This window comes from Triticum aestivum, chromosome 4B (genome assembly GCF_018294505.1).
Source record: "Triticum aestivum cultivar Chinese Spring chromosome 4B, IWGSC CS RefSeq v2.1, whole genome shotgun sequence".
NCBI lineage: Eukaryota > Viridiplantae > Streptophyta > Magnoliopsida > Poales > Poaceae > Triticum > Triticum aestivum.
Genome location: NC_057804.1, coordinates 54,841,334 through 54,866,982, shown reverse-complemented (window position 1 = coordinate 54,866,982; position 25,649 = coordinate 54,841,334).

The following is a 25,649-nucleotide window of genomic DNA, read 5'->3' as shown; positions in this document are numbered from 1 at the left end:
GCCATTCCGAGATATATTGCCACGCAACTTCCACCTCTTCCGTTTTGATGACTTGAGTATTCATTGTCATATTTCTTTACATGATCATATAGCTAACATAGTAGTTGTGGCTCAGCCACCGTGCATCATTTTTTATACATGTTACGCTTGATCATTGCCAGAGGCATTCATATAGAGTCATATTTTGTCATAGGTATCGAGTTGTAATCCTTATTTCTTTTGAGTTATAAGTAAATAGAAGTGTGATGATCATCATTTTTAGAGCAGTGCCCCAGTGAGGAAAGGATGATGGAGACTATGATTCCCCCACACTTCGGGATGAGACTCCGGACAATGAGAGAAGAAAAAAAAGAACGAAAAAAGAAAAAAAAGAAAAAAAAAGAAAAAAGAGAGAAAGAAAAAAAGGAAAAAAATAAGCAAAGAGCGAAGGGGCATTGCTAGTATCCTTTACCACACTTGTGCTTCAAAATAGCACCATGTGTTTCATATGGAGAGTCTCCTATGTTGTCACTTTCATATACTAGTGGGAATTTTTCATTATAGGATTAGATGCATACCCACCTAGTTTTCATATGGAGCTTTCATACACTTATAGCTCTTAGTGCATTCGTTGCATGGCAATCCCTACTCCACGCATTGATATCAATTGATGGGCATCTCCATAGCCCGTTGGTTAGTCGCGTCGATGTGAGACTTTCTTACTTTTTTGTCTTCTTTATATTTACCCCTATCATAATACTCTATTCCACCTATAGTGCTATATCCATGGCTTGCGATCATGTATCGCGTGAGGGTTGAAAAATCTTAAGTGCGTTAAAAAGTATGAATCAATTGCTTGGCTTGTCGTCGGGGTTGTACATGATTTATACTTTGTGTTAAGAAGACAGATCATGACAAGACTATATGATTTTTGTAGGGATAACGTTCTTTAGCGTTGATATTTTGAAAGACATGATTGTTTGTTGGGATTCCTGAGTATTGATGTATTTATGTCAAATTATAGGCTATTACTTTGAATCACTTATGTCTTAATATTCAAGCAATGACTAGATATATGATCAAGTTTATGCTAGGTAGCATTCCACATCAAAAATTATCTTTTTTATCATTTACCGTCTCGAGGATGAGCAGGAATTAAGCTTGGGGATGCTAATACGTCTCCATCGTATCTATAATTGTTTATTGTTTCATGTCAATTATTCAACTTTTACATACTTTTGGCAACTTTTTGTATGATTTATTGGGACTAACTTACTTATCCAGTGCCCAGTGCCAGTTCTTGTTTGTTGCATGTTTTTGTATTGCAGAAAATCCATATCAAACGAAGTCCAAATATGACACAACTCCACGGAGAATTACTTTGCAATATTCATGATTTTTGGGAGTTGGAATCACCGCAAACGGAGGCCCACACAGACCACGAGACACCAGGGCACGCCCCAGGCCCCTGGTGCGTGGTGGTGGGTGCTGCTCACCTCGTACATCGGTTGGAGCTGTACTTCGGGCGCAAGGAAGCTTATATCAGGAAAAAAATCGTGTAAAAAGATCAGCGCAATCAGAGTTACGGATCTACGAGAATATAAGAAACGGTTTTCGGCCAGAATCTGGGGAGCGCGAAACAGAAGAGAACAGAGAGGGAGATCCAATCTTGGAGGGGATCCTGCCCCTCTGCCCCCATTGAGACCATGGACCAGAGGGGGGACCCTCCTCCCATCTTGGGGGGAGACCAAGGAAGAAGAATAAGGAGGGGGGCTCTCTCCCCCTCTCTCCCGGTGGTGCCGGAGTGTCGCCGGGGCTAGGATCGTGAAGGCGATCTTCATCAACAATCTTGCTACCGTCAACACCAACTCTCTCCCCCTCTATGCAGCGGTGTAACACCTCTTCTCCCCGCTGTAATCTCTACTTAAACATGGTGCTCAACTCCATATATTGAAGGAAATATGCCCTAGAGGCAATAATAAAGTTATTATTTATTTCCTTAATTCATGATAAATATTATTATTCATGCTAGAATTGTATTAACTGGAAACTTAGTACATGTGTGAATACATAGACAAAACATAGAGTCCCTAGTATGCCTCTACTTGTAGCTTGTTAATCAAAGATGGTTATGTTTCCTAACCATAAAAATGTGTTGTAATTTGATGAACGGGATCACATCATTACGAGAATGATGTGATGGACATGACCCATCCGTTAGCTTGGCATTATGATCATTACAGTTTCATTGCTACTTCTCTCTTCATGACTTATAGATGTTCCTCAGACTATGAGATTATGCAACTCCCGGATACTGGAGGAACACTTTGTATGCTACCAAACGTCACTACATAAAAGGGTGATTGTAAAGGTGCTCTACAGGTGTCTCTGAAGGTGTTTGTTCGGTTTGCATAGATCAAGATTAGGATTTGTCACTCCGTGTTTCGGAGAGGTATCTCTGGGCCCTCTCGGCAATGCTCATCAATATAAGCCTTGCAAGCATTGTAACTAATGAGTTAGTTGCGGGATGAAGTATTACGGAACGAGTAAAGAGACTTGCCAGTAACGAGCAGATTGAACTAGGTATTGAGATAACGACGATCGAATCTCGGGCAAGTAACATATCGTTGACAAAGGGAACAACGTATGTTGTTATGCGATTTAACCGATAAAGATCTTCGTTGAATATGTAGGAACCAATATGAGCATCCAAGTTCCGCTATTGGTTATTGATCGGAGATGTGTCTCGGTCATGTCTACATAGTTCTCAAACCCGTAGGGTCCACATGCTTAACGTTCGATGACGATCGGTATTATGAGTTTATGTGATATGTTGTACCGAATATTGTTCAGAGTCCCAGATGTGATCACGGACATGACGAGGAGTCTCGAAATGGTCGAGACATAAAGATTGATATATTGGATGACTACATTAATACACCAGAAGTGTTCCGGAGAAGTTTCGGATAAAACCGGAGTGCCGGAGGGTTACCGGAACCCACCGGGGAACTAATGGGCCACGATGGGCCCTAGTGGAGAGAGAAAGGGGCCGGCCAGGGCAGGCCACGCGCCCGCTCCCTCTGAGTCCGAATAGGACAAGGAAGGGGGGCGCCCCCCTTGCATTCCCTCTCTCCCTCTCCTTCCTTCCCCCTCCCTTCCCCAAGTTGGAAACCTACTAGGAATAGGATTCCTAGTAGGAATCCTACTTGAGGCGCGCCCTACAGGGGCCGGCTGGCCTCCCCCCTTGCTCCTTTATATACGGGGGCAGGGGCACCCTAGAACACACAAGTTGACAATTGTTTTAGCCGTGTGCGGTGCCCACCTCCACAGTTACACAACTCGGTCATATCGTCGTAGTGCTTAGGCGAAGCCCTGCGTCGGTAACCTCATCATCACCGTCACCATGCCGTCGTGCTGACGAATCTCTCCCTCGGCCTCAACTGGATCAAGAGTATGAGGGACGTCTCTGAGATGAACGTGTGCTGAACGCAGAGGTGCCGTACGTTCGGTGCTTGGATCGGTTGGATCGCGAAGACGTTCGACTACATCAACCGCGTTAACTAAACTCTTCCGCTTTTGGTCTACGAGGGTACGTGGACACACTCTTCCCTCTGATTGATATGCATCACATAGATAGATCTTGCGTGATCGTAGGAATTTTTTGGAAATCACCACGTTCCCCAACATATATTATTTTCCAATGATATTTGGCTATCCTATGATGTTTGAGTAGATCCATTTTTTCCTATGGGTTAATCGTGATCTTGGTTGGTATGATTGTATATTTTATTTATGGTGCTGTCCTACGGTGCCCTCCGCTCTCGCGCAGTGAGGGGCCCCTGGTGTAGGGTGTTTAGAATATGTTCATGGTTTGCCTATGGTGGGTTGCGAGAGTGATAGAAGTTTAAACCCGAGTAGGTGGTTTATGGCGTATGGGAGTAAAGAGGACTTGATATTTAATGTTATGGTTGGGTTTCACGACCTTAATGATCTTTAGTAGTTGCGGATGCTTGCTAGAGTTCCAATCATAAGTGCATATGATCCAAGTAGAGAAAGTATGTTAGCTCATGCCTCTCCCTCATATAAAATTGCAAGAATGATTACCGGTACTTGTTATCGATTGCCTAGGGACAAATGACTTTCTTGTTGACAAAAGCTATCTACTCTTACTACCTTGCATTTTATTCGTAGTTTTATTCTCGCAAAATACTCATAGTTTTATTCTCGCAAAATAGTTTCATACTTGTTCTAGGTAAAGCAAACGTCAAGTGTGCGTAGAGTTGTATCGGTGGTCGATAGAACTTGAGGGAATATTTCTTCTGCCTTTAGCTCCTCATTGGGTTCGACACTCTTATTTATAGAAGAAGGCTACAACTGATCCCCTATACTTGTGGGTTATCAATACCGCACCCTACAGCGGTAGTACCGTGGCCGTGTGCGGTAGTCCCGCGTCGCGCGGGCTGAGAGAGGGGATAACGGTTGGATCTTTTCCCCCACCATATAAAGCGGGTCTTCTTCCCCAAGAAGACCACCTCTTCCCTCCCCAAGCTCCATTGTTGCTCAAACCTCCATTTTCGCCCGATTTCTCTCCCTAGCCAATCAAACTTGTTAATTTTCTAGGGATTGGTTGAGAAGGCCCCGGTCTACTCTTCCACCAAGAGAAGTTTGATTCCCCCCACTAATCACTTGCGGATCTTGTTACTCTTGGGTGTTTGAGCACCCTAGACGGTTGAGGTCACCTCGGAGCCATATTCCATTATGGTGAAGCTTCATGGTGTCATTGGGAGCCTTCAATTAAGTTGTGGAGATACCCCCAACCTTGTTTGTAAAGGTTCGGTCACCGCCTTCAAGGGCACCAATAGTGGAATCACGGCATCTCGCATTGTGTGAGGTCGTGAGGAGAATACGGTGGCACTAGTGGCTTCTTGGGGAGCATTGTGCCTCGACACCGCTCTAATCGGAGACGTACTTCCTCTCAAAGGGAAGGAACTCCGGTAACACATCCTCGTCTCCACCGGCTCCACTCTTGGTTATCTCTTACCTTTACTTGTGCAAGCTTTTATTGTGTTGTATCCCTTGCTTGCTTGTGTGATTGTTGTTGTTGCATCATATAGGTTGCTCACCTAGTTGCACATCTAGACAACCTATTTTGATGCTAAGTTTAATTTGGTCAAGAAAAGCTAAAAATTCTTAGTTGCCTATTCACTCCCTCCTCTAGTCAACCATATCAATCCTTTCAATTGGTATCAGATCCTTATCTCTTTATTATGGACTTTACTATCCGAAGAGTATGGTTGGCACCGTAGACGGGGGGAGAAGCACTCTAGTGTGAATCCGTACTTGTCTACGGCCAATGGGGGATCCTCAGTCTCTCGTGAGGAGTTTAATGCGGCTTTGGACACTTTGAAAACCTCCATGACGACGAGGTTAATGGCATGTCTAAGGAGTTTCTTGAAGGCCTTAAATTATCCACCGCACTGTTGGAAGTGGTTGATCCCGCTAACAAGGTGGCGGATTCTAACTCCAACAAGGGGGAAGTTAGTAGTGGCCAAGTTCCTTTGCCTAGTGGTAAGAGTGGGAGTGGCATCTTTGCCCATGTTGAACCTCCCCTTACCTATGGAGGACCGGTTCCCTCCACGCATATGAATCATGTTGGTCCTCCTCTTAAGCTTATGAAAAATGAGGATTTTGCCGCTTGGGTGTATCGCTTTAAATATCATTTAAATCATAGTTCTACTAATCTTTGGAGAATTATTGAGCAAGGTTTCTACCCGCACGATCCAAGCAACTTCACTCCTAGAGAAGCCGCGGATCATTAATTCAATGAGTCCACTCTCTTCATTCCCCAAGAAGCTATTCCTCCTGAAGATATTGCGCATCTCTGACCTTTCACCGTGGCCAAGGAAGCATGGGAGCATGTTGTTTCATTGTACAAGGGAAGCACAAGCATTCAATGCTCAAACTTTGAAGTGGTGCAAAGCTAATGAGTTTGCCATGATTGAAAGTGAAGAACCTCGAGAGCTTTATCGAAGATTAACTACCCTCGCGGTCTCACTCCGAGATCATGGGAGCAAGGATATGGATGACAATTGGATCAAGCGCAAGTTTCTCAAGTCCATGATGCCTTACCATAAGGCCATGTCCTCCGTCATCCGTCAAAGGCTGGACTTCCACGCCTTGTCCTCAAGTGAAGTGTTGGATGAGTTTGTTGCAATGAGGATCTTGGACAAGATCGCTGACAATCTGGCGTTGCATGCTCAACGATCAAAGAAGCCCAACCTTGCTTTGAAAGCTAAGGCTAGTTTGGAAGAAGAGGAAGAAGAGGAGAGTTGCCCCGAAGACACCAAATATTCCTATCATGAGCACATGGCTCTTGCTTCACGACAATTTTGGGGGCAAGAAAAAGAACACAAGGCCCAACTTCAACAAGAACAACTCAAGTGGCGCCAAGGGCAAGCAACGTGTGAGGACGTGCAATAATTGTGGCAATGTGAGTCACTTTGTTGTGGATTGCCCTTATGAGAAGATGGAAGACAATGGTGGCAAGCTTATCCGAAAAGACAAGGCCAAGTCTTTACCCAACAAGAATAACTTCACCAAGAAGACTCCTCCCAAGGGGTTGGTGGCACAAGAAGAGTACAATGAGGATGATGATGATGAAGATGGTGAGACGGTTTCCATGGCCTCCGTTGCCATTGCAACAACTCCACGGGTGTCCCTCTTTGATTCACCCAACGAGAACATCACCGCCAAGTGCCTCATGGCTAAAGCCACCAACAAGGTAACCCGCAACATCAATTCTACCATCACTACTAATCCTTCCTTGATGGATTGGATTGATGAAAGTGAGGGGGTGAAGGAGGAGGAGAATGAATTTGAGTCTTTCATGAGTAAGCTCAAAGGTAAAACCAAGAAGCACTTCATTGATCTCTTGGAACAACTTGGTGAAGCCAATGACATGATCGAGGCTCATGAAGAGACCATCTCTAATATGGAAGGGCATAGTCATGACTATGCCGATGATATATCGGATCTCTCTAATCCGCTTGAGGAAGAGCGTGGTCATAGGTTGGCTATTGAGGAGTCACACAACGATGATCATGCTAAATTAAAGAAAGATCTTGATCATGCTCTTGTTGTCTCTCGTGTGCTCAATTCCGAGAAGGCCGAACTTGGGGTTGACCATGTTAGACTCAAGAGAAGTTGGATCTACTTGACAAGGCTCACAAGGCCTTGAAGAGTGTTCATGCTAGCCTCAAAGAGTCTCATGATCAACTCCAAGTGAAGCTAACCAAGGAGAAAGCCACATTTCCTCATATGGTTTTAATTGATAATGCAAATACTACTAACCCGTGTTGTGAGCATGTGCATATTGTGGAGGAGAATGCCAAGTTGAAGGAGCAACTTGAGAAAGGCCTTATGTCTTGCATACAAGGTGAGAAGAACCTCAACGCCCTTTTGAGCAATCAATAGGAAGTTGTGGGCAAGGAGGGGATTGGGTTTGCACCCAAGTCCAAGAAAAAAAGAAGAATGACAATACCAAACAACCTCCTCCTCTCAAGCAAACGTTTGTGAAGGAGGGAGAGGGTACTCCTAAGGAGAAGAAGAACAATGCGAAGGGTGGTGGTGTCAAGAAGGGCAATGCCACTCCTTCCAACAAAGCCGACAACTTTAACCCTTCTTATGTGTTATGTCATGCTAGTGATGGGCATGTTTATGCCAAATTTGTTGGTTCTTCTTATGAGTATATTGAATGGTCTATTTGGGTTCCTAAGACCCTTGTTTCTAACATCAAAGGACCCATTAAAAACTGGGTTCCTAAAACCAAGCATTGATCTCTTGTAGGTGTTTGCTTCTGGTGGGGGATCATGGTTGCCCGATAGTGGAGCCACAAATCATATGACTGGAAGCAAGGACTTGGTGGTGGACGTGCACAAGGTTTCATCTATGCTCACCAATGTCGAATGGGGTGATGCCTCCTCTTCTAAGGTATGGGTCTTGGCAAGGTTGTCATTTCTCGTGATCTCACGATCGAGAAAGTCATGTTTGTTGAGTCCCTTGCATACAACTTACTTTCTGTTCGTCAACTTGCACTCATGGGCTTTGCCACTTTCTTTGATATTGATTCTGTGGCCCTCTTGTGGAGCAAGACTCTTAAAGTAGCCTTTGTTGGGCATGTCGAGAATGGTCTTAATGTGATTAACTTTTTGGAGCGACCCACTAAGACTGCGACATGCCTAATGGCTAAAGTTGACGTGGGATGGATTTGGCATCACCGTTTAGCCCATGTAAATATGAGATCTTTGCAAAGTCTTCTCAAGGGGGACCAAGTCCGTGGACTAACAAATGTTAGTTTTGCCAAATATCGTGCTTGCAGTGCTTGTATCGAAGGAAAGCTACATGAGAAGGCTCATCCTCCCACTACTATCATCTACTCGACGAGGCCTTAGGAGCTCCTTCACATGGATCTCTTTGGGCCTCCATCCTTTGATAGTCTTGGGGGTAGAAAGTATTGCTTGGTGATTGTGGATGGTTATTCAAGAAACACTTGGGTGTATTTCTTCAAGAGGAAGAGTGAGACCCAACAAACCGTCATCGACTTTGCAAATGAAGCTCAATGTCAACACAATGAAAAGATTTTGATGATAAGAAGTGACAACGGCACCGAGTTCAAGAACTACACCTTGGATGAGTTTCTTAGTGATGAGGGTATCAAACATCAATATTTCGCACCTTACACCCCTCAACAAAATGGTGTAGCAGAGAGGAAGAACCGGACATTGATGGATGCGGCAAGGACCATGATGGCGGAGTTCAAGTCTCCGTACAACTTTTGGGCCTAAGCCATCAACACCGCTTGGTATGCGTCCAATCGGATCTATATTCGCAAAGGCTTGAACAAGACTCCATATGAGATACTTATTGGCAACAAGCCCAACCTCAAGTACTTCCGGGTGTTCAGTTGTAAGTGTTTCATTCTCAAGAAAGGTGTTCGTTTGTCTAAATTTGAGGCTAGAGCCCATGAGGGCATATTTGTTGGTTATGCTACAAACTCTCATGCTTACCGTGTCCTCAACAAGTCCACAAGACTCATTGAGGAGACATGTAACGTGGAGTTTGGTGAGAACAACGGCTCCCAAGTGGAGCAAAGCGGTACTTGTGATGTAGGTGATGAAATTCCTCCCCAAGCCATAAGAAGAATGGGTGTTGGCCATATACTACCCATTGAGGAACCCCATGTGGCCGAAGGAGAAGGACAATGTTCCACTCAAGTGGAACCATCACCAACCCAAGACCCACACGCTTCCGAAGAACAAAGTGAAGGCCCTCAACCAAATGAACACGATCAAGGGCAAGATCAACCTCAAGATGGTGGTGATCCACCAATTGATGCCCAAGTTCAAGTTCTTGCTACCGAGCAAGTTCAAGATCAAGAGCAAGCTCAAGATCAAGAACAAGCTCAAGACGACGCTCATGATGATCAAGTTACCTCTCCTCAACTCTCTCTTGAGGAGAAACTGGAGAGGCATGCCACCAAGATTGCTTCCAAGCTCGCTACCAAAGGGCATCTCATGAAGAATGTGCTTGGAAGCTTAAGAAAGGGGGTAAGCACTCCTAGACAATTAGCAAACTATTGTGAACATCATGCGTTTGTTTCTTGTGTTGAACCCCAAAAGGTCTATGAGGCGCTCGAGGATTTTGATTGGATTAATGCCATGCATGAAGAACTCAACAACTTCGAGCGCAACAAGGTGTGGAGATTGGTGCCAAGGCCAAAGGAGAACCATATTGTCATTGGAACCAAATGGATCTTCAAGAACATGAAATATGCTCACGAGATTGTCATTCGCAACAAGGCTCGTTTGGTGGAACAAGGCTACTCCCAAGTTGAGGGTATCGACTATGGTGAAACCTTTGCTCCCATTGCTCGCCTTGAATCTATTCGTTTGTTGCTTGCTTATGCTTCTCATCATAACTTTAAGTTGCAACAAATGGATGTGAAGGGTGCTTTTCTTAATGGTCCTCTTAATGAGTTGGTGTATGTCAAACAACCCCCGGGGTTTGAGGATCCCAAGTTCCCCAATCATGTGTACCAACTCGATAAGGCGCTCTATGGCCTTAAACAAGCCCCACATGCGTGGTATGAGCACCTTACCAAGTTCTTGCAAGATTGTGGGCTTGAAATTGGGAAAATCAACCCCACTCCTTTTACTAAAAGGTCAAAGGGGAGTTGATTGTATGCTAACTATATGTTGATGATATTATCTTTGGTTCTCCTAACAAAGCTAACAATGAAGAGTTTGCCACACTCATGACCGCGAAGTTTGACATGTCCATGATGGGAGAGTTGAAGTTCTTTCTCGGGTTCGAAGTCAAACAAAGAAGAGAAGGAATCTTCATCAACCAAGCCAAATACACTCAAGACATGCTCAAGAGATTCAAGTTGAGTGATGTCAAGCCGACTTCTACACCAATGCCTACCAAATGCCAACTTGACATTGATCCCAATGGTAAAGCGGTGGATCAAAAGGTATATCATTATATGATTGGCTCCTGGCTTTACCTTTGTGCATCTTGACCGGATATCATGTTGAGTGTGGCAATTTGTGCACGGTTTCAAGCCTCGCCTACGGAAAGCCACTATGTGGCGATCAAGTGAATCTTTTGATATTTAGCTCATACCCCAAACTTTGGCTTATGGTACCCTAGAGGAGCAAAGTTCAATCTCGTGGGATATTCGGATTCGGATTGGGCACGAGACAAAGTGGATAGGAAGTCAACTTTCGGAGGGTGCCAATTTCTTGGTTGCTCTTTGGTGAGTTGGTATTCTAAGAAGCAAAGTTTTTTCTCTCTCCTCCACCGAAGCCGAGTATGTGGCTGCCGGTAGTTGTTGTGCTCAACTTCTATGGATGAGGCAAACTTTAAAGGATTACGGTGTCATTTGTGACAAAGTGTCTCTTTGGTGTGACAATGAAAGTGCCATCAAGATTTCTCTCAACCCGGTGCAACACTTCAAGACGAAGCATATTGAGATTCGGTATCACTTCATCCGGGATCAGATTAGGCGAGGGGAGATTGATCTTAACTATGTCAACACTCATGATAACCTTGCAGATATTTTCACGAAGCCTTTGGATGAAGCAAGATTTCGCGAGTTAAGGCATGAGCTAAATATCATCGATTTGAGCAATGCTGCTTGAACCTTTGCACACCCCACCATACTCATCATGTTGTCTTGTTTAGGCGTAAGCATGGACATAGGGGGAGTGTTGTTCTCTCAATGAACTATCCCTCCCCCCATTATGCATAAAACGATCAACTCCTTCACATTCGCCATTTTTGATGGCACTTGTGCTTCAAAGACGAGTTTTGGTCGTGGGCCCAAGAATAATTCTTCGCGGTGCCATACCAATTGACTCAAACATAGGTGGATCCGGACATTGCCCTCTCTTCATGAGAGGTTTTGGTTTGATGTTTGGTCCTTGTTTTCTCCTTGCTTACCTTTTGGACCTTGTTCGTGGTTAAGTTGCTTCATTTGTGCTCTCCCATGTGTGTCCTTTTGCTTGAAGCTCTTTGATCTATCTTCGTGCCTTCGTGTCTTCCAAATTTCCTTAGATTGTTTGTATTGCAAAGGCCTTTTTATTTCTCTCTTGCCAAAAACTGCACTTTCTTGGGCATGCGGTACTACCGTGGCATACCACGGTACTACCGCTGGCGGTGGGTGGCTCCTGTGCTTGCACAGCTACGACCACGGCACGATACTACCGCCTCCAGCGCGGCAGTAAATTTTTACTGCCGCTGAAGAGCAGTACTACCGCCCAAAGTGCGGTACTACCGCCTGGGCTGTACTACCGCGATGACCTGCGGTACTGTCGCGCTGTCCAGACCGCGTGGGGGTTAAGCGCGGGCAAGGGGAGTTCCAAATCTCCCATACCCATTCATCTCTTCCCCTCATGCCTCTCTCTCTCCTACCAAAGAACGGCGCCGGAGGATCTCGTCGGATCTCCGTCTCCAGCCACTCTCCTCTCATTTCAACCGATTGGATCGTTCCCCACCTCGCCCTCTTGCCATGGACCCCGGTATCTCCTGTAGTTCTTCTCCCTTTGCCTCTTTATTTTGCATCTAGGTTTGGGGGAAATTTGAGATGGTCTTGTGATTTTTTGTTAAATCTTTGCAAGAGGAGATGGTTGGAGAGTGCTTGTGCAGTAGATATGTTATTTGGTGTGATACAACAACGTAGTTTTGATCAACGGTAGTACCGATTTATCTTTACGGATGTTCTCAGATCCGTTCGTGTGAGATCTGCCCCGTGCGGTACTACCACTCAGCTTAGAGCGGTACTACCTCCCGGTGCGTGAATGTAAAATTTTACTTCCGCCCTGAGCGCAGTACTACCACGCTGACCCGAGGCAGTACTACCAAGGTCAGAGCAGTAGTCAAATTTTAATTCCGCACCCAATTACAGTACTACCGCAGTAATTCCGCACCCAGAGCGCAGTATTTTGTTTTGTCACATCCAATCTCATTTCTATTCGTTACATTTATTGGCCTTGGTCTTTGCAATAATCCTTCTCTCTCTTCTCGTATGTTTGCATTGTGTGTCATAAGTGGTGGCTCCGGTTCTGTTGCTAGGCGCTTGAATCCCATCCGTGATACGAATTCAAAGCATCTTCGCAACAAAGAAGCTCCTGAGGGGTCCAATGCCCCGCAATGCAACTTCAAGAGAACAACCACCAAGATCAAGGAGCCAGTTGTCAGCTTGGAAGAAATGCCTCAAGTAGAGTTTCAGCTTCGAAGGAAGCTCAACCCCAACATCAAGCCTAGGGAACTCATACAGGGCAATGACTTGTTTTGGACCAAGCAACAAAATCTCATCTTTCTAGATGTGATCAAGGCCAAGCAGAACATCAACGTACCCATTCAGTGGATTGACATGGAGCATTTGAGGAAGAACCAGTCATATTTTGGCGAGCCTCTGGATTTGGTGGAGTAGTTTGGTATTGAGGAGATCATCTTGTTCCACCTTGACTATGACCCGGAGATTGTGGCTCAGTTTTTTGCTTCGGTCCACTTCCACTCGGATGTGAAGCGGAGCATGACTTGGATGAAAAATGGAAAGAAGATGGCTGCTGAGTGGAAGGAGTTCATGGATCTGTTGCACGTTTGTGATGAGGGGCTAGATGAGCCCGTTGATATCAGCCCGCATGCCAACCCAGAGTCTGCTTCCAAGAACAAGCTTCAACTATACCTGGTTGAGAAGATTTTACCCAATGGCAAGAAGTCATATGTGCTGAACCCGTTTCTCGACATCATGCACCAGATCTTTCGCAACTCTCTTTTTCCTCGCATGGGCGACAAGGACAAGGTGCATTCCTATCTTGTGGACATGATGCTTATTTGTGAGGATGCGCGTCTTCAACAACCTGGACCACTTGATGTCTCTCACATCATGTGGTGTGAGCTTCAGTCTGTTGTGTTCCATCATAAGGTTCCCATCTACGGACCCTATTTGCACCTCTTGATTCAAAAGGCTTGGGAGAAGCTCTTTCTGGGTGAGGAGTTTCATGCTCCCAAATGGATTCGCCATGAGCCCATTAGGCTGCGACATAAGAACAAGTGGGCTAACACCACTACCCGAGGTGAGGCAGTGGCTACCCGCATGGATGTTGATGAAGATGAGATTGAGGAGGAGGAGGAGGAGGAGGACAGTCCTGAGGAGTATGAGCCTCCCTCTGCTGAGCCATCTTGGGCTTCAAAGCTCAAGGACAGGGTGAAGACTATGTTCTGCATGCAGGCCTGATAACCCACAAGTATAGGGATCGCAATAGTTTTCGAGAGTAGAGTATTCAGCCCAAATTTATTGATTCGACACAAGGGCAGCCAAAGAATATTCTCAAGTATTAGCAGTTGAGTTGTCAATTCAACCACACCTGGAAAACTTAGTATCTCCAGCAAAGTATTTAGTAGCAAAGTAGTATGGAAGTAACAGTAACAGTGGCAAAAGTAACAGTAGCAGTTTTGTAGTAATTGTAACAGTGGCAACGGCAAAGTAACTAAGCAAAGATCAATATGTGAAAAGCTCGTAGGCATTGGATCAGTGATGGATAATTATGTCGGATGCGATTACTCATGCAATAGTTATAACATAGGGTGACCCAGAACTAGCTCCAGTTCATCAATGTAATGTAGGCATGTATTCCGAATATAGTCATACGTGCTTCTAGAAAAGAACTTGCATGACATCTTTTGTCCTATCCTCCCGTGGCAGCGGGGTCCTATTGGAAACTAAGGGATATTAAGGCCTCCTTTTAACAGAGTACTGGACCAAAGCATTAACACTTAGTGAATACATGAACTCCTCAAACTACGGTCATCACCGGGAGTGGTCCCGATTATTGTCACTTCGGGGTTGCCGGATCATAACACATAGTAGGTGACTATTGACTTGCAAGATAGGATCAGGAACTCACATATATTCATGAAAACATAATAGGTTCAGATATGAAATCATGGCACTCGGGCCCTAGTGACAAGCATTAAGCATAGCAAAGTCATAGCAACATCAATCTAAGAACATAATGGATACTAGGGGTCAAACCCTAACAAAACTAACTCGATTACATGGTAAATCTCATCCAACCCATCACCGTCCAGCAAGCCTATGATGAAATTACCCACGCGCGGCAGTGAGCATCATAAAATTGGTGATGGAGGATGGTTGATGATGATGATGGTGACGGATTCCCCTCTCCAGAGCCCCAAACAGACTCCAGATCAGCCCTCCTGGGAGAGATTAGGGCTTGGCGGCGGCTCCGTATCGTAAAACGCGATGAATCCTTCTCTCTGATTTTTTTTCTCCATGAACGTGAATATATAGAGTTGGAGTTGAGGTCGGTGGAGCTCCAGGGGGCCCACGAGGCAGGGGGCGAGCCCAGGGGGGTAGGGTGCGCCCCCCACCCTCGTGGACAGGGTGTGGTCCCTTGGCCTTGATTCTTTCACTAGTATTTTTTATTAATTCCAATAATATTCTCCGTGGAGTTTCAGGTCATTCCGAGAACTTTTATTTCTGCACAAAAATAACACCATGGCAATTCTACAGAAAACAGCGTCAGTCTGGGTTAGTTCCATTCAAATCATGCAAGTTAGAGTCCAAAACAAGGGCAAAAGTGTTTGGAAAAGTAGATACGATGGAGACGTATCAACTCCCCGAAGCTTAAACCCTTGCTTGTCCTCAAGCAGTTCAGTTGACAAACTGAAAGTGATAAAGAAAAACTTCTACGAACTCTGTTTGCTCTTGTTGTTGTAAATATGTAAACCCAGCATTCAAGTTTTCAACAAAGATTATGAACTAACCATATTGACAATAACATTTAGGTCTCATCTTTACTCATATCAATGGCATAATCAACTAGCAAGCAATAATAATAAATCTCGGATGACAACACTTTCTCAAAACAATCATAATATGATATAACAAGATGGTATCTCACTAGCCCTTTCTGAGACCGCAAAACATAAATGCAGAGCACCCCTGAAGATCAAGGACAGACTAGACATTGTAATTCATGGTAAAAGAGATCCTGTCATAGTCATACTCAATATGAATTAATAGTAATGCATGCAAATGATAGCGGTGCTCTCCGACTCGTGCTTTTCAATAAGAGGATGATGACTCAACATAAAATTAAATAGATAGGCCCTTCGCAGAGGGAAGAAGGGATTTGTAGAGGTGCCAAAGCTCAATTTTGAAATAGAGATAAATAATATTTTGAGCGGCATACTTTCATTGTCAACATAACAACCGAGAGATCTCGATATCTTCCATGCTACACACATTATAGGCGGTTCCCAAACAGAATGGTAAAGTTTATACTCCCCCACCACCAACAAGCATCAATCCATGGCTTGCCCGAAACAACGGATGCCTCCAACTAACAACAATCCTGGGGGAGTTTTGTTTGCAATTAATTTGATTTGATTTGAGCATGGGACTGGGCATCCCGGTGGCCAGACATTTTCTCGTGAGTGAGGAGCGGAGTCCACTCCTCTTGAGAATAACCCGCCTAGCATGGAAGATAGAGACAGCCCTAGTTGATACATGAGCTGTTCGAGCATACAAAACAGAATTTCATTTGAAGGTTTAGAGTTTGGCACATACAAATTTACTTGGAACGGCAGGTAGATACCGCATATAGGAAGGTATGGTGGACTCATATGGAATAACTTTGGGGTTTATGGATTTTGGATGCACAAGCAGTATTCCCGCTTAGTACAAGTGAAGGCTAGAAAAAGACTGGGAAGCGACCAACTAGAGAGCGACAACAGTCATGAACATGCATTAAAATTAATCAACACTGAGTGCAAGCATGAGTAGGATATAATCCACCATGAACATAAATATCGTGGAGGCTATGTTGATTTTGTTTCAACTACATGTGTGAACATGTGCCAAGTCAAGCCACTCGAATCATTCAAAGGAGGATACCACCCTATCATACCACATCACAACCATTTTAATAGCATGTTGGCACGCAAGGTGAACCATTATAAACTCCTAGCAAATTAAGCATGGCATAAGCAACTATAATCTCTAATTGTCATTGCAAACATGTTTATTCATAATAGGCTGAATCAGGAATGATGAACTAATCATATTTACAAAAACAAGATAGGTCGAGTTCATACCAGCTTCTCTCATCACAATGAGTCCATCATATATCGTCATTATTGCCTTTCACTTGCACGACCGAATGGTGTGGATAATAATAATAGTGCACGTGCATTTGACTAAGCTGGAATCTGCAAGCATTCAATTCAAGGGAGAAGACAAGGTAATACGGGCTCTTGGTTAAATCAGTAATAATGCATATGAGAGCCACTCAACATTTTCATCATGGTCTTCTCCTCTCGACCCCCAAAGTAAAGAAAAGAAATAAAACTATTTATACGGGAAAGCTCCCAACAAGCAAAAGAAGAACGAGAAATCTTTTCGGGTTTTCTTTTAGTTACTACTACTACATGCATGGAAAGTAAACTAGCTAAAAGCTACAACTATTTTTTTGGTTTTTCTTAAGGTTATTCAAACACACAAGAAAAATACTTAGAAAAGAAAATAAACTAGCATGGATAGTACAATGAAAAAGTATGAGCACCGACAACTGGAATGAGTGTGTGAACATGAATGTAATGTCGGTGAGAAATACGTACTCCCCCAAGCTTAGGCTTATGGCCTAAGTTGGTCTATGCCCATGGATTAAAGCTACTCTCTCCGGTGTACTAAGGAGTGTCATCTGAGTGCCACTGGTTGGCGATCTCCCCTGGATCCCACTGATAAACGGACTATCGAGGGTCAAGTGGTGGATCCGGCTCAAGCTCTTGAGCTGGTGTCAGGCCCCGGTATGCGTAAACGGCCTCCGGCAACATGAGGTACGTTCCTGAAAACATGTTAAACAAAGAGGGTGCAGACAAGATAATAGTCTCACTGTGAGTTTTATTAAATCTCAAATTATACTTAAGCATCATCTCATTATTTTTAACAATAAATTCATGTGCTACCATACTCTTATAATCTAGGAAAATAGGAGGCGACAATTTTCCCTCTTTCTCATAATGCCTAATAGGTATCCTAAAGTGTTTAGCAAGGCGTGAAGCAAAGATGCCTCCAAAGATGGGGCCCTTTGTACTGTTCAGACTTAATCATTTAGCAATAATAGTGCCTAAACTAAAAGTGTTATCGCGAAACAAAGCATGGCACAAAATAACAATATCAGGGGCACTAAGGTTTCCACAGTTCCCGCGACCAATTAAGCATCTACTAGCAAATATTGCAAAGTAATGTAGAACAGGAAAGTGTATGCTAGTAATTCTTGCATCGGAAACCTTCTTCGTCTCCCCTACAGCGAGCATATCAATAAATCCATCCACTGCCATTGAAGGGTATCTTGCAAACCCCACAAAAATCATATAGTGACATCTCCTTAACCTCATCATATAAATGAAACTCCACTGAAGGTGGTGATTTCCTAGCATGAAAGTAAAATTTTTGCACGAAAGTATTAGTGAGTAGGAGATACTGATCGAGCTGGTCGTGGAGGAAGTCGGTGAGGACTGCATTCTCAGCCAAATAATAAAAATCATCATGAATCTCTGCTGCTCACAAGAACTAATCACAAGGCCATTCACACGGCCGAACCTCCGTGGTGCGAGGGAGATTATATTTGGGCTTTTTATTCTCTTCACTTTTCTTATCCTTCGAGCTTTGGCTCGAAGAGCCCCTCAAAAATCTCTTCATCATTTTCTGAAAATTTTTGAAATTTTTAGTAACTCAAAATAAAAGTGAACCAAACTCAACAAAATTGATAGCAACTACCCCCACAAGTGCCTAGAGATTATATCATGCATTAGAACTACTTGGGACCATATAAATTTGACATGCAAGCTCAAGAACAGGGTCACCTTAGCAGCAAAAATTTGTAATGAATAAAGCATTAAAACAAAAACTAACTGGACCATTGGAGGAGTCACATACCAAAGAACAATCCCCCAAAGCAGTTTTGTGAATGGAGCTTTGAGCAAGGAGATCGAAAATGGCGGCAAGATGAGCTAGAACTCGTGCTTGAGCTGGTTGGTGTTTTTTTGGGAGTTAGAAGGAGTGTGTGGGTGCAGGAATAAGTGGAGGGGGGCCACCAGGGGCCCACGAGGCAGGGGCGTGCCCTGGACCCTCGTGGCCTGGTGCTGGCTCCCCCTGATGTGTTCTCGGTGCCAATAATTCTTAAATATTCTAGAAAAAATCATATTTCATTTTCAGGGCATTTGGAGAACTTTTATTTTCAGGGTATTTTTATTGCAAGGATAATTCAGAAAACAGACAGAAAAATACTATTTTTGCTTTATTTAAGCTAAATAACAGAAAGTAAAAGGAAGGTACAGATAGTTGTGCTTTCTAACTTCATCCATCTCATGTTCATCAAAAGGGAATCCACTAACAAGGTTGATCAAGTCTTGTTAACAAACTCATTCCGAATCGCATGAAACTAGAGAATTTTTGAATAGCACTAGGTTACCTCAACGGGGATATGTACATCCCCAATAATAAGAATATCATATTTCCTCTTAATAGTAGGAAGAGGAAATTCAAAACCTCCAATAGTAATAGTTGGAATTGTTCCAATAGAATTGATATTGTGAACTTGAGATTGTTTCCTCGGAAAGTGTACCGTATGCTCATTACAATTAACATGAAAAGTGACATTGCCTTTGGTGCAATCAATAACAGCCCCTGCAGTATTCAAAAAGGGGTTTCCAAGGATAATCGACATACTATCATCCTCGGGAATATCAAGAATAACAAAGTCCGTTAAGATAGTAACGTTTGCAACCACAACAGGCACATCCTCACAAATACCGACAGGTATAGCGGTTGATTTATCGGCCATTTGCAAAGATATTTCAGTAGGTGTCAACTTATTCAATTCAAGTCTATGATATAAAGAGAGAGGCATAACACTAACACCGGCTCCAAGATCACATAAAGCAGTTTTAACATAGTTTCTTTTAATGGAGCATGGTATAGTTGGTACTCCTGGATCTCCAAGTTTCTTAGGTATTCCACCCTTAAAAGTATAATTAGCAAGCATGGTGGAAATTTCAGCTTCCGGTATCTTTCTTTTATTTGTAACAATATCTTTCATGTACTTAGCATAAGGATTCATTTTAAGCATATCAGTAAAACGCATACGCAAAAAGATAGGTCTAATCATTTCAGCAAAGCGCTCAAAATCCTCATCATCCTTTTTCTTGGATGGTTTAGGAGGAAAAGGCATGGGTTTCTGAACCCATGGTTCTCTTTCTTTACCGTGCTTCCTAGCAACAAAGTCTCTCTTATCATAACGTTGATTCTTTGATTGTGGGTTATCAAGATCAACAGCAGGTTCAATCTCTACATCATTGTTATTGCTAGGTTGAGCATCAACATGAACATCATCATTAACATTATTACTAGGTTCATGTTCATCACCAGATTGTGTTTCAGCATTAGAAATAGAAATATCATTGGGATTCTCAGGTGTGTCTACAACAGGTTCACTAGAAGCATGCAAAGTCCTATCATTTTTCTTCTTCTTCTTTTTAGAAGTACTAGGTGCATCAACATTATTTCTCTGAGAGTCTTGCTCTATTATCTTAGGGTGTCCCTCAGGATACAAAGGTTCCTGAGTCATTTTACCACCTCTAGTCATAACTCTAATAGCATTATCATTTTTCTTATTATTTAATTCACTGAGCAAATCATTTTGAGCTTTAAGCACTTGTTCTGCTTGAGTGGTAACAGAAGCATGTTTACTAATAAGTTTAAGTTCACCTTTAACTCTAGACATATAATCACTCAAGTGTTCAATCATATAAGCATTACGTTTCAATTGTCTACCAACATAAGCATTGAAGTTTTCTTGTTTAACAATAAAATTATCAAACTCATCCAAGCATTGACTAGCAAACTTAGTAGACGGGATTTCAGCTTTATCATATCTATAGAGAGAATTTACCTTTACTACCTGTGTCGGGTTATCAAGACCATGTATTTGTTCAATAGGTGGTAAATTAAGGCCATGTATTTCTTTAACAGGAGGTAAATTCTTAACATCTTTAGCTTTAATACCCTTTTCTTTCATAGATTTCTTTGCCTCTTGCATATCTTCAGGACTGAGAAATAGAATACCCCTTTTATTCGGAGTTGGCTTAGGAGTTGGTTCGGGAAGTGTCCAATTGTTTTCATTAGTCAACATATTATTCAATAACAATTCAGCTTGATCAACAGTTCTTTCCCTGAAAACACAACCAGCACAATCAGGTGGTCTCTGGAAGCATCGGTTAGTCCATTATAAAAGATATCAAGTATTTCATTTTTCTTGAGAGGATGATCAGGCAAAGCATTAAGTAATCGAAGAAGCCTCCCCCAAGCTTGTGGGAGACTCTCTTCTTCAATTTTTACAAAATTATATATTCCCCTTAAAGCAGCTTGTTTCTTATGAGCAGGGAAATATTTAGCAGAGAAGTAATAAATCATATCCTGGGGACTACGCACACAACCAGGATCAAGAGAATTAAACCAAGTTTTAGCATCACCCTTTAATGAGAATGGAAATAACTTGAGGATATAGTAGTAACGAGTTTTCTCATCATTAGTGAATAGGGTGGCTATATCATTCAATTTAGTAAGATGTGCCACAACAGTTTCAGATTCATAGCCATAAAAAGGATCAGATTCAACCAAAGTAATTATCTCAGGATCGACAGAGAAATCATAATCCTTATCAGTAACAAGATAGGTGAAGTAGCAAAAGCAGGGTCATATTTCATTCTAGCATTCAGAGACTTTTCTTTTAGCTTAGCTAATAATTTCTTAAGATCGGATCTATCATTGCAAGCAAGAAAATCTCTAGCAGTTTCTTCATCCATAACATAGCCCTCAGGCACAACAGGCAATTCATATTTAGGGGGAGAATCTTCATCATCACTTTCATCAATATTATCAGTTTCAATAATTTCATTCTCTCAAGCCATAGCAAATTGTTCATCAAGAAATTCACCTAATGGCACAGTATTATCAAGCATAGAAGTAGTTTCATCATAAGTATCATGCATAGCAGAAGTGGCATCATCAATAACATGCGACATATCAGAATTAATAGCAGAAGCAGGTTTAGGTGTCGCAAGTTTACTCAAAACAGAAGGAGAATCAAGTGCAGAGCTAGATGGCAGTTCCTTACCTCCCCTCGTAGTTGAGGGAAAAATCTTAGTTCTTTCGTCTTTCAAGTTCCTCATAGTGATCAGCAGATATAAATCCCAAGTGACTCAAAGAATAGAGCTATGCTCCCTGGCAACGGCGCCAGAAAATAGTCTTGATAACCCACAAGTATAGGGGATCGCAACAGTTTTCGAGGGTAGAGTATTCAACCCAAATTTATTGATTCGACACAAGGGGAGCCAAAGAATATTCTCAAGTATTAGCAGTTGAGTTGTCAATTCAACCACACCTGGATAACTTAATATCTGCAGCAAAGTATTTAGTAGCAAAGTAGTATGGAAGTAACGGTAACAGTGGCAAAAGTAACAGTAGCAGTTTTGTAGTAATTGTAACAGTGGCAACGGTAAAGTAACTAAGCAAAGATCAATATGTGAAAAGCTCGTAGGCATTGGATCAGTGATGGATAATTATGTCGGATGCGATTCCTCATGCAATAGTTATAACATAGGGTGACACAGAACTAGCTCCAGTTCATCAATGTAATGTAGGCATGTATTCCGAATATAGTCATACGTGCTTATGGAAAAGAACTTGCATGACATCTTTTGTCCTACCCTCCCGTGGCAGCAGGGTTCTATTGGACACTAAGGGATATTAAGGCCTCCTTTTAATAGAGTACAGGACCAAAGCATTAACACTTAGTGAATACATGAACTCCTCAAACTACGGTCATGACCGAGAGTGGTCCCGATTATTGTCACTTCGGGGTTGTCGGATCATAACACATAGTAGGTGACTATTGACTTGCAAGATAGGATCAAGAACTCACATATATTCATGAAAACATAATAGGTTCAGATCTGAAATCATGGCACTCGGGCCCTAGTGACAAGCATTAAGCATAGCAAAGTCATAGCAACATCAATCTCAGAACATAATGGATACTAGGGATCAAACCCTAACAAAACTAACTCGATTACATGGTAAATCTCATCCAACCCATCACCGTCCAGCAAGCCTACGATGGAATTACTCACGCACGATGGTGAGCATCATGAAATTGGTGATGGAGGATGGTTGATGATGATGATGGCGACACATTCCCCTCTCCGGAGCCCCGAACGGACTCCATATCAGCCCTCCCGAGAGAGATTAGGGCTTGGCGGCGGCTCCGTATCGTAAAACATGATGAATCCTTCTCTCTGATTTTTTTCTCCCCGGACGTGAATATATAGAGTTGGAGTTGAGGTCGGTGGAGCTCCAGGGGGCCCACGAGGTAGGGGGCGCACCCAGGGGGGTAGGGCGCGCCCCCCACCCTCATGGACAGGGTGTGGGCCCCCTGGCCTTGATTTTTTCGCCAGTATTTTTTATAAATTCCAAAAATATTCTCAGTGGAGTTTCAGGTCATTCCGAGAACTTTTATTTCTGCACGAGAATAACACCATGGCAATTCTGCTGAAAACAGCGTCAGTCCGGGTTAGTTCCATTCAAATCATGCAAGTTAGAGTCCAAAACAAAGGCAAAAGTGTTTGGAAAAGTAGATACAACGGAGATGTATCAAGGCCAAGGGACAGTACCAAACTCACGTTGCTCAGAAGGAGAGTCGCCAGCGCGACTAGTGGATTTTGACGAAGCTTGGCGAGCACTTCTCGAGTGGGTCTAAGAAGACCATCACACCTGAGGCTTCTTGGATGAAGAAGAAGGGCTATCAGTGAGTTGAGTTTGATGACGAGTCCATTCCTACTGCTTCAGAGGAGGAGATTGTTGGGTGATCACTATAGTGGGAGCTACCACCTGTGTCTTAGGTGTCTTCTCTACCTTTTTGGTGTCTCGATGCCAAAAGGGGAGAGAGTGTAGGATTTGCGAGTACTTTGTTTTGTCTCCTTGCTTTCGTTGAACCTTCGTTGTTGCTTTGGTTTGTGTTATTTGCGTGTGAGACCAGGAGACTTATTCTATCATATGGTGTGAGACATATGCCATCAATCTTATCCTTTACTGTCAAGTATGATTAGTAGCTTGTGAGTTTATTTTTTTCTTGTGCCCTTATCTTCATGCTCACTTGCTATACCTTGCTTCCATGCTTAGTGTCACTTATCTTGTTGCAAGGATTTCCTTGTCTATAAAATATAGGGGGAGTGTTGATCCTAGTGTGTGTGTTTTGCAATCCAAAACATATCTATAGAATGCACACATCTAGGGGGAGCCCGTCTATATTTTATAGATTCTGGGTTTAGTTATGCTCATTATATATCTCTATGTGCAAATCCAGTATTGTCATCAATCCACCAAAAGGGGGGAGATTGTAAGGGCATATTTCTCCCTAAGTGGTTTTGGTGATTGATGACAATGCATTTTCGGACCAATCGTGTGCATATTGAGCATTTCAGATATCTCATGTCTAGGCACAAGACGATTCGGTGCCCCTCGGAGCCTATAGAAGACGGCTGGTCTCTACGTTTGTTTTTTGTGGATTTGAGTCGTAGGAAAGTCGTACTATTAAGAGGGGGTCCGCTTCAGAAAGGTTAGGGTGGAATCAACACGTACACATCTGCTCCTTTGCACCACCTTTCCTTCGCTTCGATGGAGCACCGTCCATTTATCCATGTCTCTACGATATGAAGGCAGCCAAGTGTTAAAGCCTCTGTGGCGTGCGGTAGTACTACTCAAGGGAGCGGTAGTACCGCAGGGGCCAGCGGTAGTACCACAGGGGCCAGCGGTAGTACCGCTCCTTGTCAGCGGTAGTACCACCCCTTATGAGCGGTAGTACCGCTGCCTCCAGCCCTGACGCTGATGCATGCGGAAGTAGGCGCGGATGTAATTTTTTACATCCACCCTTATGCGGTAGTACCGTGACATCTGTCCGGTACTACCGTGTCGGACTTTTGTACAGTTCCAACCTCGGCGGAAGTTGTGACGGAAGTAATTTATCACTTATGTGCATTTCCAGTGCGAGTTGATACCTGCCTTACGGTAGCACTGTAGGGGCGCACGGTAGTACTGCTCCGACGGTTCTACCGCTTATTGCCCTATGCAACAAGCCCTCATCTGGTCACTACCGCGCAAGCGGTAGTACCGCACCCGGCAGCGGTAGTGCCGCAACCCTGTGCGGTAGTACAGCGGCCGTGTGCGGTAATTCCGTGTCGCGCGGGTTGAGAGAGGGGATAACGGTTGGATCTTTTCCCCCACTATATAAAGGGGGTATTCTTCCCCAAGAAGACCACCTCTTCCCTCCCCAAGCTCCATTGTTGCTCAAATCTCCATTTTTGCCCGATCTCTCTCCCTAGCCAATCAAACTTGTTGATTTTCTAGGGATTGGTTGAGAAGGCCCCGATCTACTCTTCCACCAAGAGAAATTTGATTCCCCCCACTAATCCCTTGCGGATCTTGTTACTATTGGGTATTTGAGCATCCTAGATGGTTGAGGTCACCTCGGAGCCATATTCCATTGTGGTGAAGCTTCGTGGTGTTGTTGGGAGCCTCCAATTAAGTTGTGGAGATAACTCCAACCTTATTTGTAAAGGTTCGGTTGCCGCCTTCGAGGGCGCCAATAGTGGAATCGTGTCATCTCGCATTGTGTGAGAGCGTGAGGAGAGTACGGTGGCCCTAGTGGCTTTTTGGGGAGCATTGTGCCTCCACACCGCTCTAATGGAGACGTACTTCCTCTCAAACGGAAGGAACTCTGGTAACACACCCTCGTCTCCGCCGGCTCCACTCTTGGTTATTTCTTACCTTTACTTGTGCAAGCTTTTAGTGTGTTGTATCCCTTGCTTGCTTGTGTGCTTGTTGTTGTTGCATCATATAGGTTGCTCACCTAGTTGCACATCTAGACAACCTATTTTGATGCTAAGTTTAACTTGGTCAAGAAAAGCTAAAAAATGTTAGTTGCCTATTCACCCCCCCCCTCTAGTCAACTATATCAATCCTT